General features: G+C 40.0%; 1 protein-coding gene across 5 annotated transcripts in view; it reads left to right on the forward strand.

Moving 5' to 3' along the window:
- The first annotated feature begins 1,605 nt into the window (after positions 1-1,605).
- plcb4b (phospholipase C, beta 4b) overlaps positions 1,606-25,088 on the forward strand; it is a 76,410-nt gene continuing 52,927 nt past the window's right edge. Inside the window, exons 1-4 of one of the 5 annotated variants that reach the window (XM_085431426.1) lie at positions 1,606-1,885; positions 5,374-5,415; positions 23,231-23,297; positions 23,879-23,972. The gene's annotated coding sequence lies outside the window, so the exon portion shown is untranslated. Of the gene's footprint in view, positions 1,886-5,373; positions 5,416-9,141; positions 9,418-23,230; positions 23,298-23,878; positions 23,973-25,088 lie in introns of those variants that run through there. The other 4 variants (XM_085431425.1, XM_085431430.1, XM_085431429.1 and 1 more) reach the window with 4 other exon arrangements.

Genomic DNA, 25,088 nt, shown 5'->3' on the forward strand with positions numbered 1-25,088 from the left:
TGTGTCAGTGTGCTTGTGTGGGTGACTTTTCGGCTGTCTCTATTACATTTGTACGTGCTGCCAGTGTATGTGTTTTCCACACTACATAAATACTGTGCCCTTCTTAGTCTCAGCTCCACAGCAGAATCCCCACAGGCAGCCAGAGATAAGACAAGCCTAGTCGTCCATAACAACCACTGTGACCATTCAGAGGCCTCGGTGCATGTCGGCAACTAGGAAGTGAGCTAATTAACCTCAAGTTCAGGACGGAAGGAGAGCAGCTTTTTAATAAGATTCTCTGGGTTATAAAAACAGAGACGCCCCTCCAAACTCCCAGGAATAATATCGCTCTGCGTCTGTCCATCTGCTGCGGGGACGAAGAGAAGGAGGAGGAGGTGTCCTGTAACACCAGGACAGAGAGGAGAAGACCGCAGGATGCTGGCTAAGGTACACTGAGCTCTCTCTCACTCACTCACACACAAACACACACACATACATAGTTACATAGGCACAAAAACACAAGCAGAAACTGATGTGAATGTTTGAGTGAGCGAGTGAAATGCTAATCACTGACTGCCTCCACTCCTTGGCCCCCAAATATAATCTTAGCTCTCTCCACTTTCCCTCAACTATCATAACACAACCTTAATCCCAAAGTTATGAATGTAATGTTAACACTGAACTTTGCCTTAATCTAGGCTGGATCAAATTCGGATTGTGACTCTAATATTATCCGTACCATTGTTAAACTATCAGACCATGTCCTAAAACCTAAAAATGTCCCATTTAGAGGGATGAGGAAAGACACAGTGCCCTTGGTTTGCAGGGTTTTCCTCACTATACTTCTGTCATCATTTTTGGCCCATTTAGTCTCTGAAGCTCAGAGACTGCCGACTATTTTTTCCTCTAATGATGGAGTGGCTGTAGTTGCTTTTGTACCATTTAGGAGACTGATTGTCATACAATAATTAATTTTGAAAACAGTGTCCACTTAATGGGTCCTTGGAGGCAGGAATAGGCCTCTGAAAGCTACCGAAAGTGTCCTGTAGCTTTCTTAAACTTAACCTTAAAAATAACCTTTTTGATATTGTCTTCGGTTACACTCTTCACATCTTTATTTGAGTCAACTTTCTTCTTACTGCTGCTTGTAAACAGAGGATTTAAATAAGAGGTGGATGGAGCTTCTGTGTTTACAGTCAGAGCTGTGTGTCTGATCATATTAAGCCCATCCCCTCTTCCTTGACATCATACACAGCAAAGCATAGAAAAAACTTTGTGAAATAAAGCATATAGAGCACTTTGAAGCCTCAACTTTTGTCCCCCTGGGATTGCTTACATACTTACATCTAAATTCTGAGCTCATTATTTTAGACTTTAGACTTTTAGACTACAAAGGGAGGAGGGGGGGCACTGTTTGTCTTTATCAACGCATGGCGGCTACAGTAGTCAGCTGTTAGAAAACGGGGGCGGAGCTGGATCTGGTTCTACCGGATGACTCACTCCGTTAACCCAAAGCACACTCATTCACTCATTTACACGCACGCCACCGCGCGATCGCACACGCACGCACACACCCATTCGCGCGCAGGCACGTTAGGTGTGAGTGCAGTGTGTAGTGGTGGGTGTGGGAGGGGATGGGGAGGGCTGCCCGTCTGAAGAGGGGTTCCTAATCAGCGCGCATCAGCACCGTTCATTCTCCACTGGAGGGCGAGTGGTACAAGAACACCGGGACACTCCGGCGGGAGGGAGGCAGAGTAGACAGTCGGAGGGAGACGGGATAGAGCAGCAGCAGCTGGAAGACACGCAGACAGGCGGAGACAGAAAATCCCTACCCGGACCCTGCACAGCATCATTTTCTCTCCGCCGTCGGATTAAACCCCCTCTCCATCTCCAACCGCGAAACCACGTAAGAAACACACATAAAGCTTTCTGATTGCTGCCGAGAGAACAGTCAGAGTTTACCGCGTCTTAGGTTAAGGGCTGCTCGGTTAAACGTGCACCAGACTGAGTTCAATTTAATGTGTTTGTTTTGCTGCCAGACGGACGCTGGACCCTTCATTAAAACTCCATCACGCTAGCTCTCAGCGGCACTCTCCAAATCCTGCTCTCATCAGTCAGACATCCTCTCGCTGCCTCACTCTGTCAAACACACATACACACACAGCTGGAAGCAATAGCATTTGCTAGCTAGCTAGGCAGACGCATTTAAATAGACCTTTTGGTTTTTATTATCGAATTCACTCCAGCTTTGCTCGGTGAGCTCTCTGCTAGGTGAATACGGGACTGCAGAGAGCCGCCGCGGCTTGAAAACCTGATGAAATGCGGGGCTTATTGACGTTTCCAACGGCTGTGAGGCTAGCCAGCGGAGCTAGCTGTAGCGGGACAGAGCAGAAGCCAGCCGATGACAAGCACAGTGCACACTGCACAGTGGCCATAAAAGTCAACCAACAAACCCGAGATTTTATTTCTTGCATTTACTCTAATGGGTGCTTTTTGGTTTATTGCACTACATATTTGGAGCTTAATGCCCTGCGAGATTTGTATGATAATGTAAATTTAACATGCAGAACTGGTGCATTCTCAGTCTGTTTGCTGCTAGTGTGGTAGCTGCAGCTTGCCATGCATGCATCCATCCCAGCTTTGCAAGGTGTCATTGATTCACCGTTACGCCAACTAGAAAACAGTGTTTTTCGTGTGCCCGTAATGCCAGTGTTTAATCAATCAGCACAACGGTGTTAAAGTATCATAAAAATAGTTGCATGGGTGATCAAATGTCATAATTTGTGTGTGAAATCATTCACGGTGTGCTCTTTGGATTTTAAACAATCTATTTTTGATAGGGGAAGATGTAATCAGCAGCTTTCCTTGAAACCAGAGCAAATGACAGCCGAAACTCAGCAGGTTCTTCATTTTCATTTCCAAAACCAGTTTTATCCGTTACACCCCGGAGGCAGAGTGATATTTGTTCAGGAATGACATGTGCCTGTGTGTGTGGAAGGGGGTGAGGTGTGTGTGTGTGTGGGGGGGGGGGGCTGTGTAGACTTGTTTGCACCGTATAAAGTATTATTTTCCCCCTAACATTAACTTAAGAATGAGTGTAGAAACAAACTTGTTGCATCAGCTGTTCCCCCTGCTCTCACCAACTTGCTCTGCAGCGCTTATTTGCATACTGCATCCGTTTTCTTTTTGGGGGGGAAATTGCTGCACAGGTGTCTACTAGTGCATATTAAATCGACCATCAAGATAGCTGTGGTCAGGCAGCAAAGAGTGCGTCAGTCCCCGTTATTGTGAAACCCTCAGAAGGTTGCCTCCCACTCCCTCCTTCCAGGCGACGTCCTCTGCAGCCTGTGAAACATCGCCTCCATTATGTAAAGAAAAACAAATTCTGCTCTGGCTTATTGACACTGCCACATAAACGTTTGACTGGCGATTACGGAGGCAAACATTACCCTCCCTCGCACAATAACAATCCCTTACCTGAGGCTTAAACCCGGACTGCGAAGCATTTTGATGAATAGAGGTGGACTAAGAAGCTTAAGAGTTTGGCTGCATCGTCACAGCTTGCGGGATAAACCTTGTTATATTTGCAAATTCTTCACTTGATCTAAATTGTTAACCATCATTGTTAGTTTTACCGATTAGAACAAAAGTGACTCCAGTTTGCCAGCTTCTGTTATCACTGGTACTCTTTAACGTTTATCAGCCTTGATAGTAAAGCTGGTGTTATTTTCACCTTGTCCATATGTCCTGCAGGCAGCTACTGTAGCAGGAACTACAGACTGAAGTACTCAGACCAAGTTTTGAGTACTTTGCATGTGCTATGCTGGTTTCCTGAAAGCTGTAGCCCAGTTGATGGTATCCCAACCATTCAAGATAAACATAACTTTATGGGTTTATAGTTGAGCAAACATGCCAAGTTTGAAGGAGGATCCCATGGCATGTTGCCACTTTTTTTTTTCATTTTATTTCTGCCAAGGTTATATAATTGCTTCAGTTTGTTCTTTCTCTGTTTAATAACAGTGTTATTAACAAAGTGTTACATTTTACCGTTTACCTTTGGAGTTTCATCCTGAAATTCTTTGGAAATTGAGAGACATTGTCTTGATGATCTCAAGAAAATACCACAATCTGGATCCAGGAACTTTATTTATGCATGTGGAGGGAATCTTCAGCCCAGACGGATGTAGGAAGTCTTGCACTGCTATGCATTTGTAGCTCCTATATGAAGGTTTTTAAATATTGGGATGTGGTTTTAAATCTCACTGTAGATGCTTCTGCTGATTTGGTGAGGACAGACTTCCCAGTCCAGCATTTTTAATTGAAGTTCAGGTGTATCTCGAGTACATTGAAGGGACACTTTTATGGCTGTGAGATAATTTGTAACTAAGCATATTATTATGTATATGTTCAGTGCAGAGGAGATTTAGCTCTATTTAAAATGTAAAACTGGGCAGATTGAGGGTGTATACTGGTATATTATATGCAAGCGTTAAGCCAATAAGAAGTTAGTTTAGAATGAAAAAGCTGAACTACATTTTAAGTCTTGGATGTAAAGACAGTGTATGAAAGAAAAAGGATGAAACTAAAACAGCATTTCAAAGCCTGGCATTGTTTTGTTGTGGATGTGAACTTGATTAGGCCATGAAATGTGTGTAAGACAGACATTACTCAGCATCAACTTTCGGGGTGTTTGTATCTCTGTGGAAAGCTTGAGATTGGCTGTAGGGTTTGGTCCAACTGGAGAAAAATCTCTTTTTTCTCTGTCTGTTTTCTCACAGCGTTATTCTTGCCAGCATGATATCGATTTGCTCGAAGGTTGGAGGTTTATTCTAGCGGGACTGGATTTGGAATCCATCCAGTGGCAGTTTACTGTATATCTTGATTGCCTGTTTGTTTGTTAGTTTTTTTCTAAGACTAGCACACTTTCTCTCCATGGTTTCTGTTAGACTTGGGAGGGCCTGGTCTAGAGTCACTGACCTTTCTCCACCTCTGTCAGTTTGTTTTAACAGTTCTATGATTTATAGAATCGTTATTTTCTCTTTTGTGCTCCTGCAAAGAGATCTTTGAAAGTGGAAGTCCTGAAAGCCAGATGGACTAACAGACCAACAGACGGGTAATGTGGGCACAGCGACTGATAGGACCAGTGTTGTTGTAATATGTTGAAAATATGCTGCATCGCAGAGCTCAACATGTCTGAACTTTGTTTTCCCTGGCAAGGGAGTAAGTGGAGGGAATCGGGATGCGTTCATCTCTGGGTGTGGTTGTATCTCAGCTCCTGACCTTCCTATTGTATAGCAGGGTTTTAGAACTCAGCCAAATAAGTCCACATTCAGGGTTTTGTTATTTATGAAATTCTCTCCCCTTCTAACTGTATGTCCTTTTTTGTCTCTGCAGGCCGAGATATGAACTCCCGCTGAAATTATTGATGCTGAACTGGTGAGTTTTGGGGCTGCCAGTGATCGCTGCAGCAACACAAATTTATTTTTCTTGCGTTGTGTTTCTTAGTTTGTTGTTACATTCTGCCCAACAGCGCCGCTGGCTTACAAGCCCCTGCGGCAAATATTAAAACGACACAGCGTCCAGAATTTAGTTGAACATAAAGTTTGGGAAAACAGAGCTTGCAATAAATCAATCAATGTAATGTATGTGTCAGTGTTTGATCTAACACATTTCTGCGTGTCTGCGTGCACTAATATCTACCTGGATCTTATTTTCCCGCCACTCTTTCTTTGAGGCCTCATTAGCGAATACAGACACTTTCTTTCCCGCATTAAATATTACAAACACGTTGTGCCGAGACAGACATCTTATTGGATTTGTGCTGAGTGATGAAAGCATGAAGTCTAAATTTTAATTGTATCTTTCATGAAAGGCTGATATTCGCTGATCCACTGCACACATCACTCATTGATAAGTAGGTTGCGTGACTGAAGCTGTTGCTTTGTGTTCCCCCGTGCCAAGTTTGACACTTTAATGAAGCTCAAATGTGATTGCTGCCTATGTGTTCATGATATATTTTGTATTAATGATGTGTAGCATCAAAGCTGTCTGTTAGCTTTGCCTGGTTCATTTTCATATGTCTCCTTTTATCGAGCAGAGAGGTGTGTATTATCTCTAAATTATTCTGTTGGCAAGAACCATATGACTAACTTGATAGTGACTAGGAAAAGTAATTCTTAAAACATATCTAAGCATTACTTTGGAAACATGTTTTATGATTACCACATATTATAGTTTGTGATAAAGGTTTGATTATTGAACAGTAAGCTGGTCTCCGCTGCAAACTGCTGGTATTTCTGAAATACACAAAAGGTGTCTTTTGGCAGTCTGTCCCAAAAGAGGATGGATATCGCTCCTAACTTGACATATTCTATGGAATACAGTCGTGAAGGTTTTTCAGGAATCTATGCCGTCCTGTGAAAGATTAAGTACACCCTTCTACAGGAATTAAGAGGGTAAATGGTAGCCAGGTGGTGCCAGTCAAATATGATTAATGGATCAGCTGCAAGTGTGAGAATCTCTATAAAAGCAGAAATTTTGGTAGTTTGTCGGTTTTGAGCATTCATGTCTATGTTAACGCAATGACACAATCTTCATATGAGTGAACATCCCAGCAAACTCACCCCAGGGTCAGACCACTCAATTCTCTGAGAAACTGCAAAACCCCAAGAACCACAGCTCAGACTCTACAGGCCTGTTAGCATGTTAAATGTTGAAGGTCATGACAGTACAGTTGGAAACACGAGACTTCAACAATATGGCTTTTTTGAAGGGTTGCTGGAAGAAAGCCTCTTCTTTCTTATATGGCAGCACAGATTAGGGGTGTAGAGTTGCAATCTGGACAACCACAAGACGTCTTGAACTATGTCTTTTGGACAAAGTGGAGATTTTGGCCATTATGATTCCACGATTATTGGTGAAAACCAAATGCAGTATATCAGCGCAGACACTTCATACCAACTGTCAAGCATGGTGATGGAGGGGCGTGATTTTTTGCTTGTTTTGCAGATACAGTACATGGACATTTGGAGTCATTGAGTTGACCATGAGCTTCTCTGTATACCAAAGTATTCTACATCTGACTTGGCTGAAATTGGGTCATGTAGCAGGACAATGATCACAAACACAGCAGTAAATCTCTAACTGAATGACCGAAAAATAAAAAATCAGGGTGTTGCAGTGACCTAGTGAAAGTCTAGACCTCAAACCAATTGAAATGTTCTGCATAAGCAGATGCTCACAAACTTTGATGAACTAAAACAACTTTGTAAACACAAGCGGGCCAAAATTCCTCTGCAACAATGTGAGAGTCTGTCTGTGAAGGTTCTCAGTCATCCAGGTCATCGTAGTCAAAGGAGCTTGCAAAGAAAAGCGTCTGGACTTCTTTAAGTTGCTTGAAGACGTTTCACCTCTCATCCGAGAAGCTTCTTCAGTTCTAAGGTCAAATGGTGGAGAGTCCCAGATATAAACCTAGTGGGAGTGACCCCCCACAGAGGGACAAAAGGACCCCCTGATGATCCTCTAATCGCCTGAGCCAAGGTGGGAAACTGGGCGTGGGTCCCAATCAGCCAGAGTTTCGGGTGTGTGTGTGAGAGTCTAATAAAGTCAAACGAAAACTTATTAGAGTTGTTGTTATAAAGGTGCTTCTACAAGCTATTGAATCACTTTGTTTTCAAAGAGTTCTGTGAAGACTTTTTCATGTGTATGTTAAGAAAACAGGGCATGAAGTGACATCTACAAGTTCAATCTTGTGATTTACATACCTGGATAATTATGCACTTGTTGAAACAAGTGTTATAAATATCAGTTACAACTTTATACTTGCCTTCCAAATAATGTTTATAGATGACTTACAGAGTCTTTATTACCTGCTTAAAAAGTATGATAAACATTAGTTGTAACCTTACTGTAACCTTTCAGAAAATGTTAATAGATGCTTTGCAGATCATTTTTAGCTCACACTATTCGTTTACCATTTCTTAAAATGGTTATTATAAAGTACTGTCAAGAATTTACTAATAAAACCCCATCCTATTGGGTTAAGCTTCTACTTTAAATCCACCTGTACCAGTGTGTATGGCTTTTCACAGTAATAGATCGTGGGTAAATAAAATAAAAAAAAATTGGTGGTCATTGAAATAGACTGCCATATATGTGGCGCTTTTCTAATCATACTGCCCACTCAAAGTGCTATTTGCTAGTATGTGTCACATTTAATCATACATTCATACAATATTGTATTTGTCACAGTTTTAATACTTGATTTACGTCTCATCCATAGCCAGTTTGCCTAACAAGCATGTCTTTGAACTAAGGAAGGCAAAGTAAACCCAGCAGAAATCTACACAGATGCAGGGAAAACATCCCAAGGTGGGATTCAAACCAGGAACATTTTTGGTGTGAGGCAACACGCTAAACATCCTAAGCTTACACTTCAGTAACTACATGTGACAGGAAAGAAGGGAACACCCAATCCTTTGTAGACAATGAGGAATAAAACAGCATTCAATAATCATAGTTTACATTATCAGTTTTGCCATCATGCCTCACCTTATTTTAGCGTGTGTACCATCCTGCTGGTGCAGGCTAAAAACGTTTAATTACCAGTGTTAATGGTTATCAATATTGGATACAAATTCTTTTTACCAACATGATTTTTTTTAAACTGTCATCATGTTATGGAGCATTCCTGTAAAAAATCAACACCTCTTTGTGTTGAAGGATAAAATAATAAGTTCAGTGCTTGTTCAAACGGAGAACATAAGATCCTTCCTTCTCACACGTAAGAGAAGCGGTGTCAGCGGCAGCAGAGTCAACACACCTAAATTCCCACTGCAAATATTTACACGGATCCAGCACTCTGCAACTTTGTCCTACCCTGATGCATTTTAAGACCTTGGCATTCATTGAAAATATGGATGTGACAGGCACCTGAGGCAGCACCCGGAGAGAGAAGATATTACTTTTGGAGGAGCTTCATCTTTTAATGTAATCAAGTAGCATAAAGAAAATGAGTCCTCATAAATGGCCATACCAAAATAGTTACAGAGAAATGTAAACGTGGCAAAGTACCTTCTTTTGGATATCCAAAGAAGCTGTAACACTGCTTTTGTGCAAATGTGGCGTCTTTCAGTTGTGCACTTGCTTAGAAAGCTTTCTAAGAAACGACATGAAAGACTCTGTCCTCGGCCCGTGACAAGGATAAAAGGGTCAGAAAAACCTCAGCATCCGCCCCCCTCCCGCCCGCTCTCTGCTCTGATAAAACCACTCAGCTCCACTCCCACAGTCTCATCTTCACGTAACACGATAGCTGATCAAAAAGTGGCCTCAACCCTCACTAATCCAGATGTTGTGGATTATAGAGCTATGTGGGAGTACTATTAGCTGCCTAAACAAAGAGAGAGATCAATGATGAGAACGCGTGTCTTCACTACAAGGGTAAGTGTGGCTCGAGGGTGAATATAATGACGGGGGTATTCTCTGCAGATTCTAAGCCAGCAGCAGAGGGAAGGAGATGGGTGGTGGTGCGAGTGGGGGTGGTGGTAGTGTCGGCAGCGAGTGAAAGCAGAGCAGATAGAGAGCGAGCGAGACTCTTACTCTCACACCAACAGATGGAAGCTACAGTCATCAAGTCAATATTTACTCTTTCTTAATAAAAAATTGGCAGCATCGGCCTCGCTGATTCAGTAGCGGGCAGCAGGAGTATCTGAGCTTGTGCAAAAGAGGATTTGAGGAGTAAAAACAACACTTCAGTGATAATAACTGTGGCTCGGCTCCACGCGTCGGTCTAAAAATACGTTGGGACGAACCCTTCCCTCTCTTTTGTTAAACGCACACACGCTTGCAATGTGCGCATTCACTTTACCCATGGCTCAATCCACTGTGGGGATACATGTGAACGCAATTTGCACTTCCAATTAAACTGTCGACCTTCGCTCCAGAATGCAAAACGTGATTCTGTACCGTCCTCTCCTGGATAGCTATTATTAACCATCCCAGGCCCGTAATAGAGAGCCCGCGGCTTCACAACGCACCGACGAGGATCATTGCAGTCAGCAAAATTATCACATTTATCAACACTGTCAGTACTTGAAGTGGAAAATTAGCAGATATTTTACAGACTTATCGATCAAGCTTTTAATGGTTTATCTGTTTGCGTTACAAATGGGGCAAATGCAGGGAGGTCTTAAGTGTCTTCTTTAGGTGTTTGTTGAAAATAAAGTGGAGCATTAGTGTGTTTTTGGGAGGATACCAGTCATTTACATGAAGACAGAGCACTGTGAGAGAATAAGTTAAGATTCTGAAAACTGCAGAGTACATAGGGCGAGGGTTAGCCTAAAGCATCCCGCCCAGCCTCTAACACAGTTTCAACGCATGACTTGCTGGCCTGATCAGATGACTTGATAAACAGCAGGAATGTTGCTTCTTCCTCTCTCTACAACACTGCCCTTGTGGTAGTGTGTGTGTGTGTGTGTGTGTGTGTGTGTGTGTGTGTGTGTTTAATTTACATTATATAGCAGTGATATAAAGATGTTCAGGTTGGATTACGGATTATGTTTTTTGCTGAGTTTCCTGTAATGTCCTGTGGCATTATCATAACATGACTTTGTGTGTGTGTGTGTGCCAGAGGGGTCTCTTTAGGCAGCCCACTACTCTACAAGATAGCAATTATGTAACACTTCAGAGATTAGCTTATCATTTACCCTGCTCAGCTCAGTGGAAATGCAGAACACAGTACATGGCACAATTGTCTTTACTTCTTATATATATATATATATATATATATATATATATATATATATATATATATATATAAATAAATAAAAGCAGGAATTCCTGCTTATATATATGTAGATATAGTAGTTAATATGGGCCTAATTTATATCTTTCTTTCTTTGTTTTTTTTTGGTTTGAAAGACAAAGCGGATTTTAATGGCATTTTTTTGGAGGCTTTCTTTGGAGTTTGTAACTCATAAACTGAAAAGTACAAGCAGTGAAACAAACAGATTTTAGGTGGAGTATAAACACTGGGTTTAATAGGCGAATAGTTCCCTTCACATGGCTTTCCAAGCACTGCCAGAAATTTGTCAAAGAGCCTCGTGCATTTTTCATCAGCCACTTCTTGGATGTCATTTAAACAAACCTCTGTCCTTAGCACATAAATCCTTTAGATGGCTATCATAACAAACTGTAGAAGCAATGTGAAGTTTAGAAAAGTGTCACGAAGCACATGGTAAGAGGACAGATGTAAATTTTCCAGTGAAAAATGCTCAGACATTTTCCTTAGGTGACGCAATTATAGCACACGACATAGACTAGGAAATTCTATATGCTGTATATATTTACTAGATAGGAAATTGTAAATTATATATCACACATTGCGTTCACATGCATATACAGTACATATATCTACGATTGTTCCTAGCACTTGCTGAATTATAAAGACGTTTCCATTTGCGGAAGACAATCTCTAGAGCTTCAACAAGCTTTGTCTCTGTGTCCTAGTAGTGCCTTCTAAGGTTCACTTGTTGCATGTTTTTGCATTATACATTCATGTTCTTTTAAAAGCAATGACAAATCAAGAGAGTACTGTGCCAATTTCTCGAGTCACCTCTCATTTCCTTATGTTTTGCTTCCAAGGAGCCAGAGTTTCTGTTAATTTCTTTAAAGGGGTCTTGAGCAATTGTTTCCCAAAGTTTAGTTTTAGGACATTGGCCGCTCATTTACTCATCTTCAGTCCAGTCCTTGTACCTGACCATTTTTAGAGGAATATTTTGTTTAAGATACTTAGCACTAGGGCTGGGCTATATCATACCGTTCACGGTAATACCGGTGTAATTTTGGGCAATGATAGGAAAATGAAATATCGCGATAGAATATGGGTAAAAAGCGCATGCGCAGTGCCTATGTTTACATACGCACATGGCGGCGACGCAGAAGGAGAAGAGCGAAAGTGGATCGTTAAATGAAACCGATGAACCAGAATTGGTTTGTAGAAATGCTGCAACTTCAGTGGTGTGGAACTGGTTTAGCTTTTGTCCGTCAGATACACAACAAAGCACTATTTTTGGTAGAGCGTGATAGCGGGCTGTTGTTATTACCGTGTTGTTTGGAAAATACGGCACACTTAAAATCAATCCTTTGATTTTTCTGAAAGTCGACAGAGCCCCTTATAATCCCGTGTGCCTTATGTATGAATTCTGGTTGTGTTTACTGACCTCGAAATGATTTTATGTGGTACACGGCGCTCGAAAATCTGTCAAATGTTTTAGTACGACTTTGCTAAGCTACGAAGCTGCACCGCTTGATGGATTGTCGGAGCATTAAAGCTATCGTAGGCAGGCGCCTCGCGGAGTGATACGTACTGTGCTTCAACATAACATTACCGTATTGTGTGTGTATAACCTCTTTTTAAGTTTTGTGGATATTATACATGGTTATGCTGAGGATATGTCGGCCAATTTCCACTGGAAATGCCTTTTGGTTAAACTGTCAGCGAGGAATTTGCACTGTTATATTTTTATATAACTTTAATGCACACAAAAAAACAGCTGCTTGTTTAAGTGAAAATACACTGATGGGGTTTTTTGCACTAATAAAGTTGTGGAGTTGTAAAGTATTTTGTCTAGTGTCAATTATATCGTCAGTTATATCGTTATCGCAAATTTTCAAATGTATATCGTGATAAATATTTTTGGTCATATCACCCTGCTCTACTTAGCACTCCCTGTAGCATAACAAACTGTTAAGCATAAAAAAAGTCACCTAACTCAAGGGGCGAACCAGTATTTTGTCTACATGTAAAAGTCATCTTGGCAAAGAACCTAAACTTTAGATGGCTGTATGTAGAGCTGGGCGATAGAACGATAACGATATGTATCGCGATATAACTTTTACTCGATAGAGAAATTAAGCTATCGCGATAGACCTGCCGCTCTTGTCCTCTAAAAAAAAAAATTTAAAAAAAAAAAAAAAAAGGTCAGCCAATCCAAATTCAGTAGCGCAGAGCCGAACCAATCACAGCCGCAGCGTCACGTCGCGTGACTTGTTAAGTACAGCACAAGTGCCAAGCCGCACGTGTGTTTGTTTGGGAAGCAGCCAGCGCATAATGGAGGAAATGAGTGTGCCGACTAGAAAAATCAACCGAGCGTGACCGAAGAGAAAACAGATGATGGTTCCAATGCCGAAGAGATTGTCGAACGGAAGAGCCATAGAAGTTCCGTAGTGTGAAGGTATTTCGGCTATTTCAAGTCTGACAAAAAACAGAGTACCGTGCACTGTAAATTGTGCCGAAAGCAAGTCTGGAAATACAATAAACTGGTGCATGCGTCACACTGTGCGCCACGTTATTGTTTCGGTGAAATGAATTTCTACAATACTGTTAATTCTACTCTCTGCAGTGTTTAAATGCTTACATATACACACAGTTACTGTCCGTCCACACATACGACTCGGTTCTGCTTCTATGCCCCAGCTTTGTTTACTTTTTCCCACCGAGGCTTCTAGACTTCTGATTGGCCAACATTTCTGCACGGCTAGGAATCTAGCGCCACCTGCTGCTTTGGCATGTTCATAGCAGCGTTTTCCTTCATTTCTGCCTTTATGTGTGGACGGGATTATTTTTTAAAACGAAAACGGAAAATCTCCGTTTTCAAAAATACCCGTGTACGTGTGGACGTAGCCTCAGTCTCTGACTGGAAGCGCTAATTCGTCATTCGGCTTTTGTCAGACTAAAGTAACTGTTAAAACTGTTTGAAAAGCTCAGCTATACAACAAGGAGAGATTGAGAATTTCCTTTTAGTTCTCAGTTTATTTGATATTGACAAAAGTTAGTCAGTTTTGTCTATTCTTCTGTAAAACAAACTAAGATTTATTTGTAGAATTAATATTTTGTTTCTAAGTGGAACTGACAATTTAGTCTGTTTCGTTTGTTCTATTTTGAAACTTAAACGCTTTAGCGGCTGCCTTTTGTGTAGTTTGCAATATTTGCCTTTATTTATCTGAAAAAGTCTCATGTTCCTTAAGTACATCTACCCTGTTGAACTTATTATGGGAAATAAATATTTAAAAACAAGCTGCTGATTATTTCACATTTTACTTGTGAGCAACGGCACATTTAAATCTTACAAATATAGTTATTTGGCTTATATCGTGATAGATATCGTTATCGCCTGAAATGAAAAAAACATATCGTGATATGAAAAAATCTCATATCGCCCAGCTCTAGCTGTATGTCTCCAGCCAGGTATGAAACACGGTGGAGGCTCTCTCATGTTGGGCTGCATTTTCGTTAAAAGGATTTTGTTAAAGTTAATGGAATTATAAATGCAGAGTAAAGACTGCTTAAAAACATTACAAGAAAGCTGCCTAAGAGAGTTTAGAGTCTTTCAAGCTTGTTGGAATAGTTTAAACTTGCGTATATTTTGCCTTATACATGAGGGGTGGCTCAATACTTGCATTGCACAGTATTATAAATAAATAAAACTGAAAAGAGGCTGAACATCAAACACAGAACACAATAGTTGTGCTTCACTGAGAGTGGCTCAGTAAGCACACACAAACTCCTTTTGTTTATGAAGCTCCTGTTATTATTTAGTAAACCTGCTAGAGTTTGAATTAACAGTGAGAAGAAAACTGTATGAGCGGTTTCACTGCAGCACTGAGAGTAATGATTACTTTCACCTTAGGCCTTCAATTAAAAGCCTCTTCCAGAAATGCACCTCATTATGCAAATGAACCGGTAATTTTATTTGTACTTTTTGGTTCAAGTCACTTTTCTGCAGAAGTCAAGATGACAATCTAAGGAGGTCAAACATCCTGTTAGATCAGTCTGTGGACATGTTGTTTATTATTACACACGGTTATACTTAGCTTCCCATCAATTTGCTCTCCTCAACAGCTTAAAGTATGAACAAACATTCAGATTACTCAAAATGCAGTCGCTGTGCTTAACTCTTTACTACCGTGTGATTTTTACAGCTAAAAGCTGATTAGATTTCATGCTGCACACAGTGTGAAATGTTTTCTGCTCAGCAACTGAGAGCATATTGGTTACCATGTTGAGGAGTTGGAGTTGCAGAGATCGGATATTAACCTAATAGCTTACTCTGGCTGCTCTGTTTGTTCTTTAATGAAAAATAATTTGGTGACGATTTTTGATGAATGTGTAGTCCATTTCATTTTCTGCGGCAAATTGAAATTTCTGCCTTCCTCACAGTCAAAGGCACCCAGCATTGTGTCGTTGAAGTGTTTTTAATGTGAACTAGAAGCAGCTGTCTGGTTGATATTAGGAGTAATATAATACAACCGTGCATCTGTGTTAGAGTGTACAGTAGACGGTCAGCCTAATATCAGTGAGGTCAAATTACAAACATTCATGTGGGATGACATGAATTCATCATCTCCTGTCAATCCTTTGTGTGTTAATAGACAATATGAGTCCAGCACGGGGCTGGCAGACTCCACCACTAACAAGAAGAACAAATAAATGAAAGGTTAATACGTTTTGTAAAGTGCCAGGGACTTCTTGTCCTTGTCCGTCCTCACTGTTGCATAAGGCAAAAAATGTAAAATCATCTGTTACCATCTTGGCTCTGTGATTCAGCCAATGTAGTCTCGAAGCCAGTAAGATGCGCACGGCATCAAAAACAAATTGCTTTATGGTTAGAATTGTAAAAAAGTAAAAGTGGCAGCATCTTTGCTGAATTCAGCCATGTTTGACCTGAAAATGAGAACGGGACCAATATATGTGGCAGACTCAAATCATTAGCTTTTCACACACCATTAGCAGCACATGTTTCATATTGTTATGTTTGGCTTGACTTGAAGCATTAGATGGCGTCTCAAGCTGTGGAAGAGTGTCGGCTGTGAGTCACAGCAATGCTGGCTGAAAAAGCAAAGTGTAAGTGCATGTTTGGATAAAATGACTCTGGTCTGCCTTGCTTTAGGGTCATGGAAAAACAAGAACCTTTTCTTTCACGCAGGTGTTTGCTGCTTTTAGTGCCTACAGGTGAAAATGGGGTCAAAGTTTAAAAAAATGTTGAAATTATTTTTAAAGCTGTGAGCAAAAACATGATAATCACAACCTGCAACATCAGAGAGAACCACGTTCTCTTTCTTGTCGTTTTTGCCTCTCACCAATCTCTTCTAACAGTACAGCCTTTTTCAAATACCAGTTGCCAAACGTTATGTGTGAATTGCTGCTTTGTATGCATGTGTGTCTGCAGGAATACACAGACTTGTATTTGCAGAGGAGCAATAATCAGCTGCCACTCTAGAGACTCTCAGCTATGCTGATTTTAATGACCAAAGCATCCACCATATCTTAGCAACTAAGTCCAACTAAGTACGCAGCTTTGGTGAGAGCAGTGTAGCGGCACAACTTTGAAAATAAGAACAAAGGAACCACCCAGTCCTTTGCACCATTATGTTGAACAGATGAAAAAAGTAAAAAATTAAAAATTACATAGGTGGCACACCAAGACTGGATGTTTTTTATGTATTCAGGAGAGTCTTTGGATTAAAATTGCCTAAGCTTTGTTAATAAATGCATAAATGTTTTTGTTTTTTTACTTCTGTAACCATTTTGTCTTTTTAAACTCCTTCAAAAACTCAATTTATATTGTTGAGATGATTTTATAGAATAACCTGGGCATAACCTCCACATTCACTTGTCTCTATCATGTGGCTCTACAGCTAATCAGCCAGTCCTCGGCTGCCTTCTTACACCTGCATGAGCATAACCTCTGCATGTGAAGGACATGCATTTTATGGTGAACAGACATTTCTTTGAAAATGTCAAAAAAACTCATGTGGAGAGACATTGTTTTCATTTTTGAATGATTTATTTTTATTTTTATAATGAACCTGTATTATATAACATTGGGCAGATGGATGACTGCAGTGTTATAGATTCCTGGTCTGAAACTTAATCCCTACAGTTTTTCATGTCATAGCAGCACAAATTATGCTGTGTAATAGCTATGAGCTATTAGCTGAGGTTGAATGGTTTCCTACCATTGGTCCATGCTAATAAAATCTACTAATTAGCCTGCACAATGGCGGAAGGGGAGAAGTGCTCTCCGTTTGTGTCTGATGTGCGCAGAGAGACCAAGACCTAATTTTTTCCTTGTTAAAGACAGTCGTCCATCATTCTCCAAGGCAAAGCGAGCGATATTCTCTGACTCACTAAGCAGAAAAATCCTCCCGCTCACCTTCTCTCTCTCTCTCTGCCAGGATTTTACTCTCTTTGGCTGCCTCTCACTCTTTGGCCCTCAGGGAGCTGGCTTCTGACAGCATCACACAGAAAAAATAAAATTGAAAAGTCAAAGTGTATGTGAAATGGTTTGGTGCCTGTGCAGCTTTGTCTTTGTCTGCTTGCCTTTCTCCCTTCCTCCATTGTTCTCTACCGCTCTCAGGATTCCGCCCTCTTTGTCTTTACCTCCTATTTCAATTTCACCCACGTTCTACTGTGAAGACAGTAAAGAGAGTGATGTTTCAGGTTATTTATTCCATTCATGCCTGCGTGGGTCTTTCTGATGGATTGTAGTACATGAATCTATTGGGAGAAAAAAAAAAGGATGAAAAACAAAAAAACCTCATAAATAGTTGAGAGAGCTTCTAGCACCGCTCCTGGCATGACTCATTTTGTTTATACTGCAGTGTTAGCAGAAACCGAACGTAAGTTCCAATGAATGGTGATAGTATTGAATTCAAGTCTTTATATTTTAACCGCTTCCACGCTACAATACTAGTCCGTGTCCCCGTTTTCGAAGGTTGCAGAGAGTGGACATTCATCGAAGAGGTCATCCGGCACTATCACTAAAGTGGATGCAGCATTTTGGTTGCTTCGAATTAAGTTGTGTTGGAGTTTTGAGATTTTAAAGCCGGTTAAACAACACCAGTTCTTACAGAGTCATTGTTATACAACTGTTGTTTACTCTCAATTTTCTTTTTAAATTATGCTAAGTAAGTAAAAAGGTCAATATTTGCTGATGTGTTTTGATGTGTGTGACTTGGTGTTGAATCGAAGAAGACGTGAGGTATCCAGAGAGATGCATTTCTTTCATTTTTCCTCATGTTTTCAGGTTTGTCACTAAATAATTGTAATTTGTACATTTTAGTCATATAAAAAATTAGGCTGGTGTTTATGCAGTTAATGAAAATGGTGCTGAATGGTATACTGCACAACTTTACTATCACTATTCCTTGCAGTATAGAAGTATGTTACTCAAAATATTTGTATTGAGTGATTGTGGATACAGTTTACGAACATATAGAAGTGTTTTGGTTTGTTTTTTCCCTTTGTTTTTGTTGCTGTGGCAAGAAACAATCAGAAGAGCTCCACATGTCTGAATCGTTCAGAGGTTCATGATTTCGGATCTTGATTTTTAAATGTTCGTCTTTCATAAACGTTACTAATGTTGCTAATTAACCACAGTTAGTGAAACTGATTCTTAATAGGTACTGCATACATAAAGGTCCTACTTAAAAGTTGTTGTGGACTCCTTCAGCAGCTGCAGAGCATGTAAAAGGTGAAAAAAGCTATGTTCTGGGGTTTAGAGTCACCACCAAAGATAAGACACAAACATTATTACTTAATTTGAATACTTCCATTCGTACAACAGGTACTTCTTTGGGTAGAGTGTTACTTTCAACGGGTAGTTTTGTTTTGTCTGCTAGCAGCAGTGACATGCAGCGGTAACATTTAACTAGCCTGTGGCTATTCACTACCTGGACTTTCATAACAGTAACCCTTCAACCTACAATACAATACAAGAAGTAATAGACAAAGGAGTTCTTAAAAAAAAAAACTTTATTGGATTTATAAAAACAGGCTAGTAAATATCCTGGCTTAAAAAAATAACTTTACTTCTTTGTTATAAACTTTATTGATGCATTTATGTTATTTGTGGTCAGTGCAGCTGTGTGGTCTTTTTTTGTATGATTTGGATTGAATTTGATGAATGTTTATTGGTATCTTTTTGGGCTTCTGGATGTGTCCAGGTTATTGAAGACTCATCCTGTTGGTGGAATTTTACTGTTGGAATTTTCCACTTTCACCCTAGGTTTGGATGAACACCATATTTGGAAGGCCCCAATTAGTGGAACACCAATAGAAAAGATTCGGTGTGTTGATAGATGAAGGCCTGCATACCAAAACATGCTCACCGTGCCATGAGAATAAAGCCATTGGAGTTTGTTGGTATTTTAGTTTATTTCACACTCTACATCTTGATAGTTATGAATACACCATCTAGATACTTTTAGTGTACTTCATGTAGCTAAATTTATGCACATCATAGAAAGTCTAAGTCCAGAGAAATGGGATTCTAGACACAACAAAAGTCTTAATGCCATGGTGACAAGTTTCTAGTCCTAGCAGACTCATGTCTGTAACATTAAGTCATGTTATTTTCAGAAACTGGAAACGGGGGATTTAGTAACTTCCAGGAGCCTCAACTGGAAACCTTACATTGACATAAAGACATAATCCCCATAAAACTGAAAAATGTAATTTTTATGCTTTGATTTGTTTGCAAAAAAATTCTGTGAAATGCATAAATTTGTAAATGTAGGAGATATCAGCCAACTAGCTCCTGATGGCACCTTCCAAACTGCATTACAGACAGTAGACTGGTGTGAGCTATTATAATGAAATGGTGATGTATGAAAGGTGAAGTGTAACTTTAGTGTTAATGTTTGTCAAGCTTTCTATCCCCCAGTCTTCAGTCTGGTTTTCCTACTTTAGTCCTCTGAGAAAACAAACTATCCTGCATGACACAGCTGCACACAAACACGGGGGGAGGGATTTCTCGGAGTCCTCCTTTGGTCGTTTTGAGAGCTGATGTTATTTAATGTCCCTTCAGAGTCACTCTCAACATAGTTGCAATTGGGGGCCAAATGAGAATTATCATCTCAGTGCCCTGACAGGTGCTGCTCATGGCAGCAAAGCCGTCAACAGCGTGTCCCACAGAGAGCTGCGCGTCAGCCTTTGGGTTGGGTCGATTTCCTGAGGCGGGGACATATGTCGTTAGTACTTGAACTGTCATTCTCTTCACCTCCAGACCAGTTTATGTGAGGCATTTTGGTGTAAGCTTGTATGTGTAGATAATGACGTATTATTTTCAGATTAGGCTATTTCAGGTAACACGGATAATGTCATTTCCCCGGCCAGATCCCATCCTGTGATACCTGCGGGAGTGTGTGCGGTTGGCAGTGTTGTTGTTTTAATCAGCACCCCTGTGTGCTTCCCCTGTAAAGCCGTCATTTGTTGAGTGATGGTCGGCACAGCTGTTACTGTTTGTACCATTTAAATCCTGTGACAGGCAGGGGAGAGATTAGCAGCTTCTTACCTGTTGCTTTAATCAAAGGAATGATTACCGCATGGCTGGATGTTACTTAGAATAGCACCTACTAAAAATATACTCGTGTGTGCATGTGTGTGTCCGCACAGATGCACAGAAAGAAGAGATGTAGCAAGAAACATCTATTTTTTTTGTTTGATATTGTGTATTCATGACTGAACTCTTTTAGCTGTGCTGCTGGTTGGAGTTTCCATGGTAGCACAATTGAGTTCCAGTTTGTTAGCTTTGTCTGCTAAAGTGTAAAATATCTGTGTCCACTTAGCAGCATCATCACTTATTTTCTTCTACTTATTATTATCCCTAGTAACAGCAGCAGTAGTATTTTACAGGTTTCCTATGTCGATTCATTCTTACGTCGATGGATAAAAGAGGCCTGGTGAAAAAGCAGGACCCAAGTATTGTTAACCTGTTCTCTTTATAGGGCTCTTACTAAATTACTTAGCAGAACATGAATATTGGTGTCTGTACATGTGTCATGGCTTTTTTGATACACAGTGTATCTGCTGATGCTCTACCCTGGCTGAAGAGGCCTGTGAACAGCTCTTGTCCAGTGAGTCCACTTGACATGTGGAATATTTGATCTACATAGGCCTCTCCCACAGTTGCAGCTTATCTACATGAAGAGGGGGAGAGAGGGATCGGAGGCAGATGACTCAAAATAGATGGTGCCAGATCAATACCAAGCTCTGTATTAACTTCATTACATGGGCCTGCTTTTTTGCAAGGCCCAACTGATGCTGGGATTTTTTGGAGGTGATTTTTTTTGGTAGTAAAAATGTTGTATATATGTAGAGTGGGGTCAATAATTAGTTGCACAAAACACAATTTTTGCACTTGTACTTCCAAGTACTTGACTCAAGTGCAGCATTTCAGCTTTAATGTTGTTTTTTTTGGTCATTTTTTTTTTGTTTGTTTTTGTTTACAAACATTTTTAATTAACAAGTTAGGAATTAATCAGAAGTTGGATTGACGAGCAGTTTCGTGGCCAAGTCAAGCCTGTTCCCTCATTATTTCATGACAAATGATGCGGGCATAATATCTGAAGTTATAGTTTTTTACTATAATGTTAAAAACAGGGTGCTGAGAGACGTCAGTGCAAACCAAACAAGCAAACCTATGGGAGAAGTCGCAAAAACATTAGGTGTGGTGCAAAAAGAATGAACGCACCGAGCAGCTCAGCAGCACCAAAAGACCTGAAAAACCACAGAAGACAACTCGAGTGTGTGACGACAGTTTCATTGTTGAGAGAAACAACTTTACAACATCTAACCAAGTCAACACTTTCAAGGATGTAGGCGTATCCCTGTCAAAGTCTACAATCAAGAGATACCTTTATGTAAATACAAAGCATGTACAATGTAAATACAGCAGGTTCATAAGGTTCAAACCACTGGTTATACTTGAAAACAGGAAGGTCGGATTATACGGCACGGTTTGGACAGATGAAACCAAGATTAACTGGCATGGATATGTATAACTGCCAGTGGCATTAAGTCACTAGTGTTTATTGATGATGTGAAGCACCAGGATGGATTGTACTACACTTGCTACACTCTCTCCTCAGATTCAGCCAAATGCTGCAAAATTAATCAGACAGCGCTTCACAGATAGATAGATAATGACCCAAAGCATACTGCTCAAGAGTTTAAATAAATAAAATATTCTTCAGTGGCCATGCCAGTCACCTCGTCTTGGCTCAGCATCTTTTCAGTTATTGTATGCAAACTGAAAGCAGACAAGCAGCAACTGAGGGTGGCTGCCGTAAAGCCTCATAATCTTAAAGGAGGAAATGCAGCATTTTGACATGTCTACTGGTTCTAGACTTCAGGCAGTCATTGACTGCAAAGGACCTGTATCCAAATATAAAAACAGTCCATATATTGACATTGTGTTAGTTTCTCTAATTAATTTGGACAACAACTGCAGTATGTTTAAAGCTGGAACTCACGAGAGGAACCTGTCACAAAATATATTTCTTATTGGGCTTTCAAAAATCTCCACATTAACAAGCAATCATAATCCCAGATGGAAATACAACCTTAAGAGCAGCAACTTTCCCTCACTTTACTTGTTGAAATCTAGCTTCTGCTGTCTACACTTATCTGGCAAAGTTTATCTTGCAAAGTGATTGTATAAAGAAACCATTACTGGCCTGTTCCTGTTCTAGCAATGTGATGGTGATGTGAGAGACACAAGCAGAATCACGGTCACTCCTAAGTACAGGAAATGAGGAGGAATTTTTCTTGTCTTCAGGCCTGAGGTACCAGATGCCTTGCCAAAAGGGGGATTATCTTCTCCTTTCCATCTATAGTTTGGTTCTTGTTTCACTCATCCGCGTTGCCTCTCTGTCTGCACCTTTTGACCCAATCTGTTTTTTACATTTACGTTTTAAGCTTTTAGCAGACTCTGTTTTATTTTCACTGACATACCTGCCTCTCAGAAGCTGCTGCAGAGCAGATGTGGAGGTGGTGCCGTTTGTCTAATTTGCCAGCTCATTTCCACCAATCTCTCTGACAGAGGCAGCCTTTCTTACGGGAAGCGCCTTCCATTAAAAGTTTATTTAGCAGAAGCCAGAGGAATGATTAAAATTCTGCACTTGCCAAATAGGATGAGGAACATTACTGGGGAGCTGGTGATTACACCCCAGTGTGTGCGTTGTGTATGTGTGAACAGGAACATGCTCGTGTACATCTTTTTTTTTTTTTTTTTTTTTTTTTTTTTTTTTTGTCTTTTGTCAGTGTCTTTCCTAAAGGCATCACAATCATCTGTAATATGACTATAAGTGTATGAGAGGAAGCTGAATAATGAAGTTAGCACGTATCTGCAAATTGGACTAAATTTCTTTTCTCTCCCCCTCCCGTTTGCTTTTCCCCCTCTCTTTCTAGAGTGGTCCACTGCTATCTTCCAGTGTTTCCCCTCCCCTCAGTTTTCTGTCTCCCTGTCTGTCACCTGGTAAGTACTCTCAGATTCACCTCCCACATATACAATACAGAGGCTTTCAGTGTTTTTCATTCCTTTATGTAATCATCAGCTCCCTTGCTAGCTTGAACTACAAATTGGTTTAACCTTTGCAAAACAGAGCATCATTTCTGTAAAGAATGTACATATTTATGGCACATGACAGCATGGTAGGTATACAGTATACATACTTATGTTGAGTACAGTTAGTAGTCATTTGTCTTTTCAATTCAGCAAAGTGTGTTAGACAGTGCAGGATTAGCCTAACAGACAAGACTTAATGTTGTGAGTTAACTGAGCCAGAAATCTGTGTGAATAATGACTCAGTCAATGAAACGTGAGGAAATTATGTGCCGGAATAGGGAAAAACATCAAGTTATTAAGTGATATTTCACACAGTTCTGCTAAAAAGTTTAACAGATTTTAAAGTGTCACAGATCAAAGAGACATACACTTGGTAATTTTGTATTTGGCGTGTACACCAAAGAAAAAACAACACAGTGCAGCAGCAAACTGAAACAATCTTTCAAAAGTGGATAAAAACACCAACATTTGCTTTTTTTGTCTTTGTCTAGGCATTATTGTGAAAAATCCAACTTTTGAAATTTCCAGTTTACCATCATTTCCATCCAGGAAAACATCATTTCAACCACTGGATACATTTCAGAGGTTTTACTCTTTTTTAATCCTTTTGACTAGAAGTGAGTGAAATTTATAACTTAAAACATCTTCAGAGCTTCTTTGTTTCAAGTAAAACTCGGACTCGGATGTTTAACATTCATCCTGTGATCATTTATAGTCGTTTGATGAATTTCATTTAGCTCCTTTACCGTTAGCTCATCTCTCTCACGCTGTCAGATCCTGTCATCAATATTTTTCACAGGCTAACACAGTGAGACAGTAATTTACTGTTACCATACACCAGCAGTCACTTTAGAATCACCAGTTAACCTGACAAACGTGTCTTTGGACAAGTTTAGACCTAGAACCGTTTTGCTCCATTGACTAACTGCTATTTATTGTATTGGCCAACCTGTATAAATAATCTAACAATACTATTTTTTGCTCTCACCTAACACCCCAAGCACATCTAACACTGCACCCACAGACACTTTTTTTTGTTTTTTTTGTTTTGCACAAATGAAAACCCACTGAATGCATCAGGGGGTATCTGGAGTTCAGTATCTTGCCTAAGAACATTTCAGCTCAGGGTTGAACCACTGAACATTACTTGTACTACCATGCCCCAGACCCACTTAAAAAAAGAAACTCCAGAGTTACAATGTTGACTTCCACATAGTTTAAAAATTATACATCTTTGACTAACATAAAAAAGGTCTAGTTTAGTTTATCTGAATTATTATTGTGTGGATGCCCTCAAGGCATCCACACTATTGAGATCCTGTTTCTCTTTATTCTTTATCCTTTATTGTGTGGATGCTTTAAGCATCCACACTATTGAGTTCCTCTTGGGACTTCCGTACACTTTTTGGCACTTAACTACTTCCACAATTTTCAGCCGATTTTCACCGTTCAAATTTTAAAATATTCTGCTATTTCTGCTAATTCCTGCTATGTCTTTTGGTATTTTTCACTATTATACTTTTTAAAACATTAAGCTTAATTTGTCCCATTGAAATGAATGGGAAACTTCTGCAATTCTGCTAAAATTTGCTTGTTTCTGAAACTTAACTACTTCCTCATATTTTCACGTAGAACAACCATTCAAACTTTAAAATGTTCTCAAATTATTGGGCTATTCAGGTATGATTCAGCTTTTTCAAA

Source organism: Copadichromis virginalis, linkage group LG15 (genome assembly GCF_057382275.1).
Source record: "Copadichromis virginalis isolate Kocher_CV1m ecotype Utaka linkage group LG15, C_Virginalis_male_GT1.1, whole genome shotgun sequence".
In the NCBI taxonomy this organism is placed as follows: Eukaryota; Metazoa; Chordata; class Actinopteri; order Cichliformes; family Cichlidae; genus Copadichromis; species Copadichromis virginalis.